We start from the raw sequence: 19,172 nt of genomic DNA, 5'->3' as shown, positions 1-19,172 counted from the left end.
ACGGAAAATTTTATTCAATATTTCATCATATAATTGCGTTTTCGATCAATTTTGATTCACCGTCTTCTTGGGGGCATTTCATCGAACATCTAGTGTGTTCGATGAACAATATTCGATTTACCTAAGTCTACGTCATTAAATCTTACAAAACATAAAAAAAATATCTCGATTTCTTTTGAGCATTCTGTCGAACACCTCACGGGCATTCGACAGAATCGGCTCTCTTATTATATCTTTATCAGTATTCATACTTTATCGGGCATTCTATCGAACACCTTACGGGTGTTCGATAGAAACACCCTCTCCTGTTTATAAAAAATTTAGAAAACATATAAATATATAAATATAAAACAATTCTGTTTCCTCCGTGAATTCTGTCGAACACCTTGCGCGCGTTCGACAGAAACACTCGCTTCCCTTTACAAAATATGTAAAAATGTATAAAAAAACTCTATACTAAGTAAATCTTATATAAAGAGCTTTCTTCTATCCCTCCTCATGGCATTTGGTCGAACACCTCTCAGGTGTTCGACTAAATCTACCTGCGTTTCATAAAATCAATTATAAAAATTCCATAAAACAATATATAAATCATAAACAACCTTTTCACTTCTATTATTATCCTCTACATCCTCCTAATATCTCTCTACACACAGAAGTTCTTGCTTAGCATATAATAATTAGATACTCACTTATTCTCTTCCTATCTATTTTATTAATATATAAATAAGTCTCTATCCCCTCTGTTTTCTCTTAGTATATATATATACATCTATGTAACTCTTCTTCTTTCTTCTATCCTCTTATTACTAATTACTCTTATCAAGTACTATATATTTCTTCACTAGCCACCTAATATCTTAATTCTTTACTATTCTTAGTAGCTACAAAAGATATATCTATATATATCTAACATTCCCTTTTCTATACTTATCTTACTAAACTAATATCCACTCTAGTTATTAATTACTTATCTCTTCTCAATCTAATTAACTTTAGTTTATCATTATATTTTAATAAATGATAACTCAATTATTGAATTAAAACCTAAAGGCCAGTCCCTGTGGAGACAACCTTACTCACGCTATACATGAGTAAGTTTCTATACATTTTATAAATTTATTTGATTGAAGGCAAATTAATAGCAACGACAATGAAAAATTAATTACGCAATTTGCCATCGTTAGTTCTCTCGTCCTCGTCTGCCTCCTTCCCCTTCCTTCCTTCTTCCTCCTCTTCGTCTTCTTTTCCCTTGAGAGACCAAAGCTTTGAATGATAATTCAACAAATAAAAAAAACTCAGGTCTGAGGTTTAGGGCTTCCATCGTACGGTTATATAATGGCACGATGGCCCTTACCAAGGGTACACCATCCCTTGGTAAGGATCTAAGGGCCCTTACTAAGGGGGGGAGGAGGTCATATACATAGGGACTCTCTTGTTTACAACCCAAATGAAAACACACCTGACCACAACATGACGACAGGAACGACACGACACAAGATGACACGAACATGAACATGACAAAAATGATCAGGATGAAAATGAACATACAGACACGGTAAAGCAACAAATGTACCATACACGTGCGGAAAAAAATAAAAAGATTTTAATATGTGGATGTGCTTTACCCGGTATATTTGTACCCAGGTGTGTTCGCCTTGGCATTAGCGTGCCAGTCGAGCTGGACACGAACCGGGGGGGCCGTCGATGATAATTTTGGCAGTTATAAAGACGTCTCTAATGGAGTGGGATGGCACGCTCCATCACTATATCAGAACATAAAGTTGGCGATCAAGTGGATGCTGCTAAATGTTGACCAGGTATCAACCACAACTAGTGGTCGGGCGATAGAGAATGGTTGCGGTCAACTAGGCATAACTATCATTGGATTGACGCTCATTAGTAGTATTGTGAGTGTGTCCTCTCGATACAAGAGTTATGTGGGACGCATGATGGGGAGTCTATGGTGGCAATCCTCCTAGAAGTGTCGGAGGATTTCAGATTGGACACAAAGATGAACACTAAATAGTGTCCTCTACAAGATTATAGTTTTTGGGAAAAAAATTATTTACAATGTTTTTTCTTACCTGTTTGTGTAGTGATAGCTATATTGCCAAATAATGCACATCATGGGACAAGAGAAAGATAGTCATACTGTGATGAAAACTATGTGATCAAAAGGCAATTTACCTGCCAAACAACATGTTCATATTCTGCACACATATTGAACCTCATCGTTTAGTCGCATGTCATGACACATCGCCAGCACCAACTTCGGACCCAAGATTTGAGCGTCATTCAAAACTAAATTTGACTTTCCAGTTATTTCAAAATTCTATCGCCTCTAAGGCCTATAAATAGGCCCACGCTGTACTAAACTTTTTTGGTGATTTCTCCTTGGAATTGAAGTTTTCTTCTAAAGAAATTTCCCTAGTCTCTTCTCCATCACCACCGCCGCTGCTGATGCCGTTGAGAGGAGATCATCCTGCCCACATCTACCATTAGCATCAACTTGTGGCCACCCTTGCCATTCTGCAGCCATCAGCGCCTCCCCACAGCCATCCATGTGGCCCCGCCTGTGGCCATTGCCCGCATAGCCAATGCCCGCGCGGCCCCACTTGCACACCTACCACTCGCGCAGCCACTGCATAAAGCCATCGCCCATACCAGCAATGTGTGCAGCCACTGTCTATCTGACTACAGCACGGAGCCACCACTCGCACACCAGCACATGCAGCCACCGTCTGCGTAGTAACTGCATGCCGTTGCCATCTACACCACATTCTACATCAATCTGATTCAGAGCCCATGCTCTGCATCTACGTGCCCCATTTACCGTTCGGTCTGCATCCGGCCTGTCAAAGTACATGTCATCTGCTCTCACCACCGAACACCTACATAATTTCTTGCATGGCCCTATTGCGCTATGCTAGTGGTAAAGGTGCACCCTTGTCTCTTTCGTGATCCACATTATTTTATCCAGTATTTTGTCTTGTCTTTTTACCATGCTGTGGAACTAAGTAAAACATGTTAGTTGAATAGGTTTTTATCTTCTCATAGTCGACCATTTGGGATATTTGATTTTGGATCTTTGTTTTCACTACGTGGTTGCAAGAGAGTTGATAATGGACTTCATCGAGGACATCGTTCGATGAGTACCTAGATGATGCTCTGATACCAAGATGATGCCAAATGTCACTAGAGACATCGTCCGATGGGTAAATTCCCTAGGAAAATGTAATTATGTGATGTAGTGTCCGAGGCGGGGAGTATGTGCAGGCTTCGACCTGTGAGATTTCATCGAGCTCTTAGCTAAAGAGCGGGCAACCAATGACGTTGAAAAGGACCTTCTGACCCATGTCAGAGCGACGATTGTGATTATGACATTGAACGAAAATTTTCTATTGGTGCTTGCACGTAATGGATGGGCTTGACTCGTACGTAGGAATTCACTCGACTGGTAGTTTTGATATTTATACTCTCATTTAATCTAACCCAAGCGCGGTGGAGTGCAGCCAATAATATATTAAATAAGATAATATAACTAACGAGCAAGGGGAACGTCGTTCCTCGTTGTTGGCGTCACTCGTCATTGGTGTCTTCATTGGTGCGATGACTGGTGCACATTGGTATGGTAGACGTGTGCTAGAGGCGGGTGCGGTGTCATTTGATAGGTGGCATCAACACGGCGCTGGAGCGTAACACTGGATAGAGGCGGTGGTGAAGAAAGACGTGCGAGATGAAGCAGCTCGAGCGATCGGTCGAGCTCGATGGGCACAAACTCAAATTGGGTTGGCGTAGACGGAATCAGGCGGTGGATCCAAAGGGATGCAGGCGGCTCAAAGGCAGAGGATGGCATGGCGGTGCGGCGAGCACTGTTGTCGGAGTGTACAGTGGCACAACTGCGCAACTAACTCAATTGAGCGGCCTTGCAATTGCATGATATGTAGCCAAAGCGACGGCGCTGCCAGCCAATGGGGTGACTGCACGTTGGACGTGCTGCCTGGCTAGTCTACTATGCAGCAACGCGGAGAGCGTATCTACGCGATCGTGGGGTCGACGTACTTTCACAGCCTGAGGTTGTGTGCTTGGTACAGCCTATGGTGCTGATGTGACACTAGTTGCCCCTAGATCGAACAGGTCATGTTACACCATAGGGAGGGCGAGTGCAGTATGTCATGTAGTGGAGACGACTAACGTAGAGATAATGCAAGTGATGATGCAATGATGAAATCACTAAGAAGAATGAATCTGGCATTGACAGAGACCAATGGCCACTAGGCTATGGTAACTACAACCAAGGCAGCCTCGGGGCTGACCAGGGGTGGCAGAGGAGAATGACCGTGGGGGTGGCAGCCTCTAGGCTGCAGGTGCAGGGCGGTAGCCTTAGTGCGGCCGCGGGGCAGCAGATTCAGGGTGGCCGCAAGGGGGCGGGCGGCCTAAGGATGGCTGCAGTAGTGCGACGGCTTCAAGGCGAGGCCCGAGGGGCAACGGCCTGATCACACACTAAATTTGGTATTTTTATGAAGAATCATCATAGTTTAATGCATTTAAAGAGTCAAAAATAGGATTTTTATCATATATTACATTAATTAATTTGTTTGAGTGAATTCTGATTTTTTTCTAATATTATGTAATTTTATGAATTTTTTGGAATTTATTTAAGCATATTATAATTTTATTTTAACAAAGATAGGGTGCTTAAAAAATTAAAGTTAATGTTAATTAATGGTATGGCGAATCACTGAAATTTCTATAATTTTCTTAGGTTTTATTTGATTTTTATGGGAATTATTTGAGGAAGAAATGAATTTTATATGGGGAAAAAGTATATTTATTAGGAAAATATGACTTTAAAAGCAATTTTTAAAGTCAAAGGGGCTTTTCTTAATATTTTGTTGTAATTGTGCCCTTAAAAACAGCTCTCGGTCGTGTATGCAGGCATAAAGATATGATGAAAATAGTTACGGGGTTTTGCTGCAATTAATCATGACTTTTTTTGATGGTTTTCAGGGAAAATGGAGAGAGAAAAAGTGAAAAGGAGATATCCATAAATACTTTTGAACGGCGTTGATTTGCGCTTGTGTATTTAATTAGGTACCTTGTTGCAAAATTCTGGGACATTCTCTCTCTGGGAGGTAATTTCACCTCCCGTGCTGTGCATATAATGTGCACACATGGAGGATGACATGGTGCTCTATGATTGGGTGTGACTTATAAGGGCACCGGTACGTGCAAAGCACTATATATGATGTCTATTTTTATTGGTTCTTTCTTTATTTTTGATTTCTGGATAGCCGGTACGTGGCACTACGAGAATGAAACCAATTTTTAAAGTTCAGATACGTCAGCCAATCAGGAGATGACACGACATTGCGTGTAGAAAATTAATTCCATTGGATGATACCTCTACTTATCATTCTACATCTTAAGTTAAGGTTTTATAAATTTTATTTTAGAAGCTTAAATTAACAATGACAAGGGATTATAAACTTTGCATAATTTACACTTATTTTTGGCTTATCACACCCTCAAAGCAGCGACCGTGGGAGACGACAGTTGAAACTCCGGTGAAGGCGGCGACGGTAGTGGCGGTTCTCGGCGAACTCGAAGGTTCTTTTTCTCTCCCCTAAGTTTGCAGTGGCAGTTTAGTTAATATGACAAAACTCAAAAAACACTAAAAATATTGGAAAAATCCTTAAAAAATCACATTTTTTCAATGTTTTATTCTCTTGTCTTCCTATGGGTGGCCCCACCTTTTATAGGGCCAAATATGGGCTTTCCCCTTAGAAATAAAGGCGAGAAGGCCCAATTAAGAGTATTTAGGTCCCCTAATTGGAGAGAAAAACCCACTAACATGCCCACACATGCGCTCAGACACGCGCAATTGTGTCGGTCCATACAGTGGTCCAAACACATGTGAACAAACAGAAAAGAGACACATACGCGGCCGATATACAAGGCCTACAAAATCAAGAAAACATAAGGAAAGATAACTTCAAACCTTTGTGGCCCGTTGACGAGGTCGGGTATTCTGAAATCTGGGTCTTGTGCTTGAGCCCTCACTCGATGAACTGGTTTGACGGGGTTTTCGAAGCTGGATGGTCCCCCATCAGGTGGCGCGGTTGCGCGGCCAGTGGCGGTGTGGCTGAAGTGGCTTTTGGTGCGGCCAATGCGCGGTGGCGCGCACTGTGGCGGCGCGGTGGCGCGGCCTTTGGCAGTGCCACAACATCGCGGTGCGGACTGTGGGGGCGTGGCTACGTGGCTTGAGGTGGCGCCGCTAGGTGGCATGAGGTAGTGCTACCTGTGGTAGTAGGGCTGCGCGGCCTGGGGTGACGCGGCTGCGTGGCGTGGGGCTGCACAGCCTTGGGTGGTGTGGCTGGGCGGCCTAGGGCTGCGTGGCTACAAGGCATGGGGCGGTGCGGCTGCTTGGCATGGGCGGTGCGGCTACGCAGCTGCATTGCTGGGCGCTGCGAGGAGGCAAGTGTCCGCATGGGAAAGGTGGCTGGCGGTCCGGGCGGTAGTCACAGCCTGCACCTCCTCTTCCCTTCTCCTCTCCATCTCCTTCTCTCCTTTCTTCTTCTATCATGAGACCAAGCTGAACGAAAACCTTTTAATATAATAACCTGGTCTAAGAAACTAGGGCACCATCATGACCCCTTATATAGGGGCACAATTGAACCTTACTAAGGGTACATTATACCTTGGTAAGGGACCAAGTGCCCTTACCGGGGGGGGGGGGGGGTTATACAAAATTAATGGTGTGCCCTTACCCCCCTTCTCAGCACAAAACTAAACCCATATGTTTGACGCACATTCGATGACACAAAATGACATGACACATGATGAAACAGACATGACACGATAAACACGGAGATGACAAAAACAAACACAAACATGGTAAAACAACGAACATAAGAAGCACGTACAAATAAAAATCAAAACAGTGAGAATACGGACATGCTTTACCCGGGTATTTGAACCCGGGTGTCTTCACTTGCGCCTTGGCTTGCCGGTCAGGCTAGATGTGAACTGGTGGGGCTGACGATGATGTTGATGGCTTTTTTGAAGACGTCTCCTGCCCTCGACCAATGAGTGGGAAGGTACGCTCCATAAACACTCCTCCTGCCCTCGACCAAGGAAAGAGGCGGCACTATCATCATTTTCTCTGAATTTAAATGTTCAAAATCGATCATGTTGATTTGTGGTCAGTTTTATCCTTCCTTAGTTGAATTTACTCCATCTTACCCATGTCAATCCTAGTTATCATGCAACACAAATGCATGCATAGCCATGTAAAAACATTTGTAGTCTTTGAGACCTTGCTTTGGAAAAAAGATGTCATCGTTTCTTCTACCCTACTTGAACCATTTTTCAAGGGCCCGATGTTTGATGAGGTGACCTACTCGAAAGGTGTGGCGTGTATTAGAGCTATCTTTCCAGTTTGTGCTTCTTCCACTTAATACAGAAGCAATGTTAAGTTTTCCAGCAGTCAGGAAACACCATCACTACCTGGGTCAATCAACCTTCAACCAGAGAACCCATAACATGAATGATAACACCAGCTCTAATGGAGGAATTCAATATCTTCCTGCACTGGACACATCAAGTCGGTGGTGAAACTCCATAAAAATGGTGTGACTCGTGATTACCTATATCTGTTTGTGACAACTGCTGGTTCAGAACGACTGTTCTCTACAGGGCATGCTATTGTCTCTTATGAGTGATCCCATCTAGAGGCTCCTAATAGTGAGGTGCGTGTAAAGTGTTGGTGTTCAAGTAAAAATATAAAATGGTATGATATCTCTCTAAACAGTGAAATTGACGATGAACCAGAATATTTAGGTACGGCACATTTAATTTGCATTTTGTTGGCCATATAGAGATTATACTTCAGATATTAACTTCATTTCATTTTACTTTGTTATGAGGCACCCCAACAGCTTAGTGGGTGATAGAGCATAGAGAAGAGTAGAAGGTTGGCTTTGTTAGTACCTAAAATATGTTATCTCATATTTGTTGCAGATTCATTAAAACGTTTGATGTGATTGATGTCTGGGTATTTTGTTTTATTTCAAAAATGAAATACGAATACACATGGTGATTTTTTCTACATGTATTCAAACATTGAAAATGTATTCATACGAGTAGAATGGCATACATCATAGACAGTATTGACAGCTCATCCCATGACATTAAAAGCATAATGCAGGCTGTGGATGAAACACTAGCCCAAGCTTGATGCATACCACATCGAAGCGTGCAATTTCTCCTACATTGATTGTCAAAGTAACCGAAAGGCTCTATGGGGGTGCACACGACCACACACCATCATCAAACTTGGCACCACTACCATAAGAGACGCCCTGTGTCATGATATGTTGCCAACGTCAACTTCGGATTGGAGATCCAAGCAGCATTTAAATTAGTTTTGAATTTCAAAGTTATTTTATATTTCTCTTTCCTCCATGGAATATACATAGGTTACTACTGCACTGAATTACTTAGTGATTTATTTTGGGGTTAAAGTTTTATTCTAGGAGAAATTTTCCGTATTCTCTTCTCCATAACAACGTTGCCACTACTAGCCACCACTGTTGCCGTCGATAGGAGGCCTCCACACCTGTATATTCGCACGCAAGCTTGATGGCGGACGTCGTCGGTGATGTTGTTTGGACAGGTATCGAGACGATGCTCTGATATCAAGATGATGCCGAACGTCATCAAGGATGTTGCCCGATCAGGTACCGAGACGATGCTCGGATACCGTGATGAGGTTAGGCATTGTTAGTGACAACGTCCAATGGGTAAATTCCTAAGGGGATGAAACTATGTGATGTGATAAACCCTAGGCGGATATACATGTAGATCCCGAGTTGTGGGGATTCGATGAGCTCTGAGCTCTAGGGAAGGCGAACGGTGTTGGTAACAATGACCTTCTGACCCTCATCAAACGAACGACAGGGATTACAACATCGAACATAATAATTTTGTAGATGCTTGCACATAACGAACGGGCTCGACCCGTACATGAGAATTCACTTGACCCATTATTTTCAAGATATAATCTCTCACCTATTTCTAATCCGAGCATGGTGGAACACACTCAACATTATATTGGAACATGTTATATAACTCACGAGCAAGGGGAACAACATACTTCATCAGTAGCGACGTTTGTGTGTGTCTTTGTCCATGCGTGGGCAAGTGTGGGCAGGCCGGTGGAGGCGTGCTGGGAAGTGGGCACACTACAGCTAGACATGTTGCGATGGCTCAGCACTAGAACAAATCATCGCAGGAGTGGGAGGTGAAGAGAGGTAGAGACATCGGCAGCAAAGTGGCTCAAGCGGTCAGCCGAGTTTGGCGGGCAACCCTGAAGTGAATTGACACGTGGACTCTAGCGCGGCATGCGAGCGACGGCCAGCGGCCTGCCAATAGGTGCAGATCGGTACAATGGTTGGCATGCTGCAAAGCGGCATGATGGCTTAGTGGCCTGGCGAGCACTATGGCTCAATGCGGCACACAACCAAGCAAATGGGCCGCGGGACAGGCATCTTGACCGTTCAGATCAACATAGCGGTGAACTAGTGGTACATGCATGGATGGATGGTGGACAGTACAGGCAGGACCGTGAGTAGGTGAGGCCGGCGAGAGTAGCAAGGAGGTTATTCATTGCCACTGATTCGGGCATGACGACAGTCCTGGTGACCCCTGTGTGAGTCTTTCGTGAGTATGGCTGCGATGAGTGACTCGATGGGTCCCAAAAGCGTCAAGCTGGTGCATGCGACAATCCATAGAAGTTCTAGAGACACGGTACAATCCCTCTCGTCAGAGATCTCGCAGCGGCGAGAGAAAGTTGCATTGCTTTTGTGGACATCACACAGTCAAATGAGTCTGTAGACTCCTGCTCAGCGTCGGCTGTTAAACATGTTGGTAACACGTCGAAGATGTCGGGCGATTGTGAGGTCGAGTACCAATATGCGCGCGCTGCAAGAATCACTGCACGATATCGTTCTAGACAACCCTGCAGGAAGGTCTTCCCCACGAGAGATGTTTTGGTCATGCCATTAAGAAGGGGGGGAACAGTCGTGTGTGGACGTGGGACGTCACGGGCTTCGATGGCGGCACTCCAACAACAGCCCCCTTCTCTCCCGACTCTCTTCTTCTTCCTCTCTTCCTATTGTCTGATGTGAAACGACGATGGCCGGGATCGATCGGCGCGTTTCACGTCATAGGGTTATGATGCGAATGTAAGGGATGTAAGCCGAATGATGAGAAAATAAAAATGAGCAGATAAGGACTTGACGGATAGCGACGTCGGCCGTACCAATCAACTAGAGAGGAGTGATCCTAAGATCAAACTCCCAATGACCCGCTGAACCTACTAGACGTCTACTAAGTGAGGGGCGTCTAATAGCCCTAGAGCGTTCGGTGTCCAAGTCGGATGACAATCCGTCTACCACAAGAATCCCTACGCTCGACAAAGTGGCTAGTCCTATCCGATGATGTTCGAGAATATCACGGTAGCGGACGCGATAGGGGAAGACGAGACTGTCGAAGATAATAATACTGGAGTTTATGGAGGGGAGACCAGACTGACCTTTGTATCACTTAGTCCAAGGCGTCCAAGTCGTCGAGCGGATGCTTAGTGTCGGGTCGTGCGGACGAGTGTCGTTGATGAGGACAAAACTGAGTGCGGATGGTGCGGTCGTAACTACCAGCAGAGAGCTGAGTCCATGGGTGGCGTGCAGCAAGAGTCGAAGCAGAGGGCGTACAAGGCGCGCGCTTGGCTGGCGCACGGCGTAGTCGTGTGGGCGGGCAAGACAATGAACCAAGTATCGTGGGAATAGTCATGTGGGTGGGGCAGAAAACCAAGTAATCGGTTATGGCGTAGAGGGTGGGAATCAAGAAATCAAGAAAGATGAGGGCGAGGGGAGGGCGAAGGGAAGGACGAAGGGGAATCAAGGAGATATGGTGAGATCAAGAAATCAAGAAATCATGAAATCAAGAAATCAAGAATTCAAGAATTCAAGAAATCAAGAAATCGAGAAATCAAGGGGAAAGAAAGGTGGGCGATCAAGAAAGACAAGAGGAGGCGGTTGGGAATCAAGAAACGATGGGGAAAGGAGGGTGGGCGATCAAGAAAGGCAAGACGAGGCAGTTGGGAATCAAGAAACGAGGGGGGAAAGGAGGGTAGGCGATCAAGAAAGGCAAGACGAGGCGGTTGGGAATCAAGAAACGATGGGGAAAGGAGGGTGGGCGATCAAGAAAGTCAAGACGAGGCAATTGGGAATCAAGAAACGATGGGGATATGGTCAAGAAGCGCGGGAGGAGGGGTGGCGTCCAAAGAAAGGTGGGCGAGAGGGGCTGGATGAAGGAGAAGGGAGGGGTGGATGTAGAAGAAGAGGGGCAGGGGATCAAGAACCTGGCTGGCGTCGGGTTCTTGATGGTCGGGACAATGCTCCCTCGATGGAGCAGATTCCCAGCTTGGTCGCGGTGTCGATGACGTTCAGGAACCTCCAAGAATTCCCAGAGTGATCTCGACGGAGACTCTTCTCAGCCCTGAAGGACAACGACTTCTTGAAAATCTTTAACCCGTGCTGGAGTGATCTCGATGGCACGCTTCAGCACGATCCTCCCGGAGTGATCTCGACGGAAGAAACGTGGGCTCTACCCACGGAGTGATCTCGACGTGGGGTGGGGCTAGCCGAACCCCCTACACTATAACTACGATAGGGGGAAGATCAATTGCAACTCAATTTTCAACAATGATTTCCAAATGTTCCTTGGGCATGCCATCCCCTTATATAGGGAGGATGGGTGCCAAGAGAACGTGGGAGAGGACGAACCGTCGCAAGACATGGTTCAGCCTCTCCTTACAAATTCAAATACAAACATGAAAATAAAAGGAAATGACGAAGGACGGGGCCTAACACTGGCCCAATCCTTAAATCCAGAAATATAAGAAAACAAACATAAATAAAAATGCATACTTACCCGGAGTACTTAAACCCCGGGTGGCGAGCGTCGGCACGAGCTGCTCGGCGTGGCTGTCGTCGTCCCGTCGCGTCATCCTCAATCTGGCTCCTCGTCTTCGCGGCGTCATCCTCGAGATGGTCCTCCATCACTGTCCATCCTCTTCTCTCGGTGACACCTAGGCTCACACAATCTATACTACTATAATAGGAATTGGTGTACCCGTCTGGTCTCTGATCGGCTGAAAAGAGAGTGAGAGAGAAGAGAGAGAGTGAGAGAGCAAAGCCTTTGTTAGAACTGCAAGGAGCGCAGCTCGAGGATAAATCCTAGTGCACAAGGGCCGTCGACAGAGAGCATGAAAGCCATCGCTGGTGGAGGGAGAAGAAGAGAGATGAGTCGAGGGGTGGGCTCTGGGACTGGCGGGGCAAAGGCGGTGAAGAAGAAGGGCTCCACGACCTTCATCATCGACTTCATGAAGCTAGTGGAAGACAATATCATGGACATCACGTCCCTCGAGAAGTTCCTTTAGGAGCGCATCAAGGTCGCTAGGGGGAAGCCGGGCGCTCTCCAAGAATCTGTCACTATTTCTCGCGATAAGAACAACATTATCATCACTTCCGATGGTCACTTCTCCAAGAGGTTAATTTTGGGGGTTTAAATCTGTTTATAAGTTTTTCACTTCATTGGTGTGAATGTTTTTATAATTTTTTGGGGGAAATTATGGGTCTTGGTTTGATTTTCAATCCGGAGAAGTTTACTGCATGCTTTTGGTACCTTTATGTTGTAGATAAATATCCAAACCATAATTGTAGTAATGAAGTATTTTTTGCAGATTTAATCCAATGTCTAAGTTTTTTTCTTGATTGGTAGTAAGATTTTGGGAATTTCTGGTGAGGGGAGAAATCTGGGTTGTGGTTTGATTTTCAATACGGAGAAGTTTCATGTGGAATTTGTTCTATGGAGGTTCCTGATGATCATCGCAATCGTTCTTTTGATACTTTTTTTTGGGATAAATATCCGATGTGTAATTGTTGTAATAAAGTATCTTTTGACAATTTAATCCAATGTCTAAGATTTTGGTAGTAAGATTTTGGGAACTTCTTGGCCCTGCGTTCTTCATAACCCAATTGAACCACGTCAAGTCTCTGGCAATGGCGATACTTTGTATGGCATGTCCCAGGTAAGTTGGTTTCTTTCTGCCCTTTTTCTTGATGTGGAGTGCGTCATTAGTTTGCTATTTTGTGGCGACAAATCATCATTAATTTGCTATTTCTGCAGATTATTCTATTGAGTTGTTTCGCTTTCTGGTGGAGGGAGAAATCTGGGTTGTGGTTTCATTTTAAATACGGAGAAGTTTCATGCAGAATTTGTTCCATGGAGGTTCATGTTGATCATCGCAATCGTTCTTTTGATACTTTTTTTTCTGGATAAATATCCAACCCCTAATTGTAGTAATGAAGTATCTTTTGGCAATTTTAATCCACTGTCAAAGTTTTTCATTTCACTGGTATAAAGACTTTCCAAGGACCCCGTAATGTGAATACCTTGGAAGGAGATATTGTCCAAGCCACTTGTATGGGCACTCACCGTTTCCCACTTCGGCCACAACCTAGAAACCTTCATCCTTCTCACATGGATGCCGACATACTACCATTATGTGAGCAGTTTTGTACAATTGATAATGTCATCGAAGAAGCTGAATAAGATTAATTTTTTTAGTTCCCCATAAATTTGTGGTATAAGTTTATTAATGGGCTTTTCCAATTTCTTGAAATGGCTAGTTCACAGGTTTTGAAGTTCAAACTCACAGAGTCGGGTCTCTTTTGCTTTCTTCCTTGGCTCACTATGGCTCTTTCAGCAAATTTTGACGCATGGGTGGCGGACTCTCCTGTAAGCTGAGGATTATCACTCACGACCGTGCGTAAGGTATCATTTATCTTGAAGTGGCTAGATCCACAGACGTCGGATACCCATCGTTTATCAATCAATGATCACGATGAATTATTGAAGCTCATTCCTTTCTAGCCGTCGGATTGAATTCTAGGTCAAGGTATAACATTCCATTGCACCCTCGCTCTTCCTCCTACACCTCTCTTCCTGTTCATGGAGGCCGGCCGCTAGACCCTAGCGTGAGCAACCCCACCAGCATTCTCGATTCTCCTCTCCTTTCCTACCCGCACCGCATTCCCCTTCTAAAAGTTTGCAAATTTCCCTTGGATGATCTCTCGCAGGAACGTTAATCAGAGGTAATGGCCGAGGGGGTGACGACTGCCTTCATCCCCGAGTCGGTTCTGAAGAAGAGGAAGCGTGCCGAGGCATGGGCATCGGTTGAGAAAAAAATCTTGAGCAGCAGAAGAAGAAGAATGCGTACAACCACAAACTTATTTTCAGCAGGGCTCTTCAGTACGCTGAGGAGTACAAATCCAAGATAGTTCATTAGGTAGTTTGAGATTACCCATTTTGTACTGTTAATCTCCTGGTTTCTTTTGGTTTTTTAGGGAAAGGAACTGATCTAGTTGAAGTGGGAGGCTAGATTGAAAGGTGGATTCTACGTTGAGCCTGAGGCTAAGCTTCTCTTTATCATTCAAATGCAAGGATGAGCGCAAGTCTTTGACAATAATTACCAATGCTATTTTATGTTGGAATCTATAATGCTCTTTGAACCATTTCTCTGTTTAATTTATTTGTCTGTTGTACACATAAGTTCCTTTGATGAGTCTGAATTTCATCAGCCCTTTACAGAGGACAGATGATTCCAATGGCCTTATTATTTACTATGGCCTTGCTTTCTCTCTTTTCTCTCTACCCCAAGTGAGCATTGTGAGTGGGCCCCACTAGATAGTTGAATAGTTAAATAGAGAACTCACCCTTCTAGCCTGATCTTCCAATTTACCAAGCACCTCAATGCTGACATTTGTGGATGGCAGATTGGACTGCACTCCACGCATCGCCTTTCTTATGCCGGCTCCCCATACTCCTGTTGGCATGCGTACATCTCTTAGAGATTTGCCCCGGTGATTGGCATCTTGCATGAAGTAGGGGAGGTGGAGCGCTTGCTCTCTTGCTTTATTGATGTCCCCGTCATGCACCTCATCGATGACACTTCTCGACGATGGGGAGAGCTCTACACACTCCATGCATCATCACCACCGCGGGGGGTTACGGAGACACGCCGACACGAGCGATCTTCTCAGAGCACCTGCCAGGTATCACTTATGTATCTTTTCCCTTTCCTGCACACGGGCACGGACGAGTGGGATCCGAGTGTTTTTGGGATATTTATGCTCGCTCCATGCATAAAAACGTTGATAAACAATCCACTTTATATAAAAACCCCCCTAGGTGGCATCCAGGGCACAACTGGATCGGTCTACGGGCATAACCGCAGGGTTGGACGTACCCGACACCGTGCTTTTGCCAATAAAAAAAAGAATAGTTAAATGGAAAGAGGAATATCGCAGAGTAGTTAAACCGCTCAAAGGAGAGAGAGAAATAGAGAGAAGAATTAGAGAGATAGATAGAGGGGGAATCATGTAAAAAGAAAAGAAGAGAGAAAAATATTATATACATAGAAAACGATAAGATAGAAGAATTTGATTTATAGAGACAATTTGAAAGAGTTAGAGAGACCAAGAATAGTTCAATAGACTGATAAGGAGAGAGGAACTAGAGAGAGAATGAGAGAGTTAAGAGCGAGAATTTTAGGGATAGAGAGAAGAGATACATATTAGAAACACAGAAAGAAGGGAGAAAGAGTTAGACAGAGTTAGATATGACTCAGTCAAAATAATTAGAGAGAAAATGGTGGGAGAATGTATTGTCACATATAGGGAGGAGAGAGAAAGAGAACTTTTAGAGGGAGAGAAATGGAGGATTCAGAGAGAAGAATTGGATAGGTAAATAGAAAAGAAGGAGACACAAAAGACATAGATATGTTTTAGTTAAAAGAATTAGAGAGATTAAATGGTGGAAAAAGATATTGACACATATAGGGAAGAGAGAGAGTGATGTAATACGAGAGCGCTGGGATCGTCGGCTCGTATTACAACACAGTAACGGTGATGTTAAACCAAATAGGGTAAGTATGTGAACATAATGAAATGAGAGAAACACCCTAATGAGCAATCAAGTATTCCGTCGGACCAAGTAAACAATCCAGTAAATTCACGAAGGAGGAAAAGAATCAAGACTGACTCCCAATGACCCTCAAAACCGCTAAAATACCTAAGACGTAAGAAACATTTGACGGCTCAAAATTGTTCACACTTTAATATCAGGAAATTTAATCTTCTATCACAATGAAAATCCTACCTCTCAACAAGCGGTGGCTATCCTTCACAATTAACTTTCAAATAATTCGGCAGAGGAACTCATAGGGGAAGACGACACTGCAAAAAGTAACAATACTGAATTAAGAAGGGAGGATGAAATAGAACCTGGCAGGCGTCAACCAGGGAATCACTGGCAGTCAAGGATGTGAAAGCACGGAGGCACGAGACGGTGTGCAGTCCACAGCAGGAATCTTGGAACATGCAAGCACGGCTTGGTCAAGGCAGTGGAGCACAGTGAGGTGCGGTGTGCAGAAGATTCGGAGCACGTGAGGTGCGAGGCACGACAGCATGTGGCGCGCAGACAGGCACGGAGGGTGGTGAGCACGGGGTACAAAGGCACGCGTCACACGGTGCGCAACGGACGCAGCGTGCGACGGGCGCGCGGTGTGAGATGGGCGCGCAGCGCGTGGCAGGCGCCACACGCTGTGCACGATGAGGCATGACGTACGACGAGTGGATGGCAGCATGCGCGGGCGGTAGCAGTGGCAACAATTGGGAGTCCTTCAAAATTCAACAACGATGGTTGATTCTGAACGATTCTTGGGCATGAACTGTCAAGAACTCAGGTTTGATTCGAAGATCTTCCAAGAAAGAAAAGTGGGGCTTGGAGGAGACGGTTCGACGGTGAGGTGATCCACGGAGTGATCACGATGTGGGGCGAAGCAACGACAAAGGCTCACGTTCTCCATTCTCTAGAAATCTAACTGCTATCAACTCTCTCTAAGACAAAACAAAAGAAACTTTCAACTTTTCAATTTTCAAATCCTACCTCACTTGGTCATGACATCCCCTTATATAAGGAGGATGAGTGCCAAGCGGACGAACCTAGGGGAAGATACCGTCGCAACACGAAGTCCCTCCTAGACAAGCAGTACAACGTAAAACAAAGATGAACGGACAAGCCCCAATAACAATGGTCCAATCCGACTGTTCAACAAAAGGAAAGAAATACAACCAAAGCAATATAGAAAACTTATGAGCAATTGTTTTACGCTGAATACTTGAAGTCGGGGTCGCAAACATCGGCGCGAGCGGCTCGGTGAGGCTGGATCCGTCCCGTCCCAGTGTTGATGCATTGGTCCCCATCAGAGGGAGAGAATTTTTAGAGCCAGAGAAATGGAGGGTCCATAGAAAAGAACTGGATGGGTAGATAGAAAAGAAGAGGTAACAACACAGATGATGAGAGAGAGTAGAGAGAAAATTTTAGGGTAAAGAGTAAGAGTTAGAAGAGATAAAGAGAGTGGAAGTTAGAGAGAGAATGATCTGACTTAGTCTAAATCAGAGAAGGAAAATAATAGGAGCAGCTAATGACACATAGGAAGAGAGAGAAAGAGAGACAAGTTTTAGAGTGAGAGAAGTGGTGGTATCAGAGAGAAGAATTCGAGGGAGACAAACCGACCCTACAGAGAGAAAGAAACTAATACAATAGTTTGAAGAAAATAAGAATTTAAGAGACATAGATGAAGAGAGAGAAACTATAGAGAGAAAGACAATGGATAAGAAAGAGAATCAGTAGAGATATAGAGAAGAGAGGAATGTGGTGGTAGAAAGATCATAGTCAAAATAATTAGAGAAAGAAAGTGATGGGAGAAGATAATGACACCTATAGGGAGGAGAGAGAAATAGACAATTTTTAGAGCGAGAGAAATGAAGGGTTCACACTTTAGGGAGAAAAGATCTCGCAACTTGCGAAACATGGGAGAGATGGGAAAGAAATACAAAGAGACCCTAGAGAGAGAAAAATTAGATAGAGAAACAGAGGTGAGAGAAGCAGGAAGAGTGGCCCCCTTCTCACCTCCCCTCCGAACTCAGATTTTTAGTCTGAAACTCTCTCACCACAAACTGGACTCTAGAGAGACAGAGGAAGACAGAAAGAGAGAGGAATGGGGACAGAGATACAGAGAAAGGAAGATCAAGAGAGACAAGAAAAGAAATATTTAGAGAGAGAGGAAGATTAAGAGAGAAGGAGAGAGAGAAATAGAGAGAGAGGAAGAAAGAGAGAGAGAGGGAAAGATAGAGATAGAGATAGCGAGGAAGAGAGAGAGATAAAGAGAGAGAAACATAGAGAGAGGAAGAGAAAGAGAGAAAGACAAAGACAAAGAAACATAGAGAGACGAAGAGAAAGAGAGAGAGAAACATAGAGAGATGAAGAGAAAGAGAGAGAGAAACATAGAGAGAGGAAGAGAAAGAGAGAGAGACAAAGACAAAGAAACATAAAGAAAGAGAGATAAACATAGAGAGGAAGAGAAAGAGAGAGAGAAAAAGAGAGAGAAACATAGAGACAGGTAGAGGAAGGGAGAGAAACATAGAGAGAGGAAGAGAAAGAGAGAGAGAAACATAGAGAGAGTAAGAGAAAGAGAGAGAAACATAGAGAGAGGAAGAGAAGAGAGAGAGAGAAAGAGAAAGAAACATATAGAGAGGAAAAGAAAGAGAGAGAGGGAGAAAGAGAGAGAAACATAGAGAGAGGAAGAGAAAGGGAGAGACAGAGAGAGAAACATAGAGAGAGGAAGAGAAAGGGAGAGACAGAGAGAGAAACATAGAGAGAGGAAGAGAAAGGGAGAGAAAGAGAGAGAAACATAGAGAGAGGAAGAGAAAGAGCGAGAAAGAGAGAAACATAGAGAGAGGAAGAGAAAGAGAGAGAAACATAAAGAGAGGAAGAGAAAGCGAGAGAGAGAGAGAGAGAGAGAGAGAAAGAGAGAGAAACATAGAGAGAGGAAGAGAAAGAGAGAGAGAGAGAACGAGAGAGAAACATAGAGAGAGGACGAGAAAGAGAGAGAGAGAAAGAGAGAAACATAGAGAGAGGAAGACAAAGAGAGAGAGAAAAAGAGAAAACATAGAGAGAGGAAGAGAGAGAGAGGGAGAGCA

The sequence above is a fragment of the Wolffia australiana genome, chromosome 1 (assembly GCF_029677425.1).
Source record: "Wolffia australiana isolate 7733 chromosome 1, ASM2967742v1".
NCBI lineage: Eukaryota > Viridiplantae > Streptophyta > Magnoliopsida > Alismatales > Araceae > Wolffia > Wolffia australiana.
Note: the sequence above shows the minus strand (reverse complement) of the source record.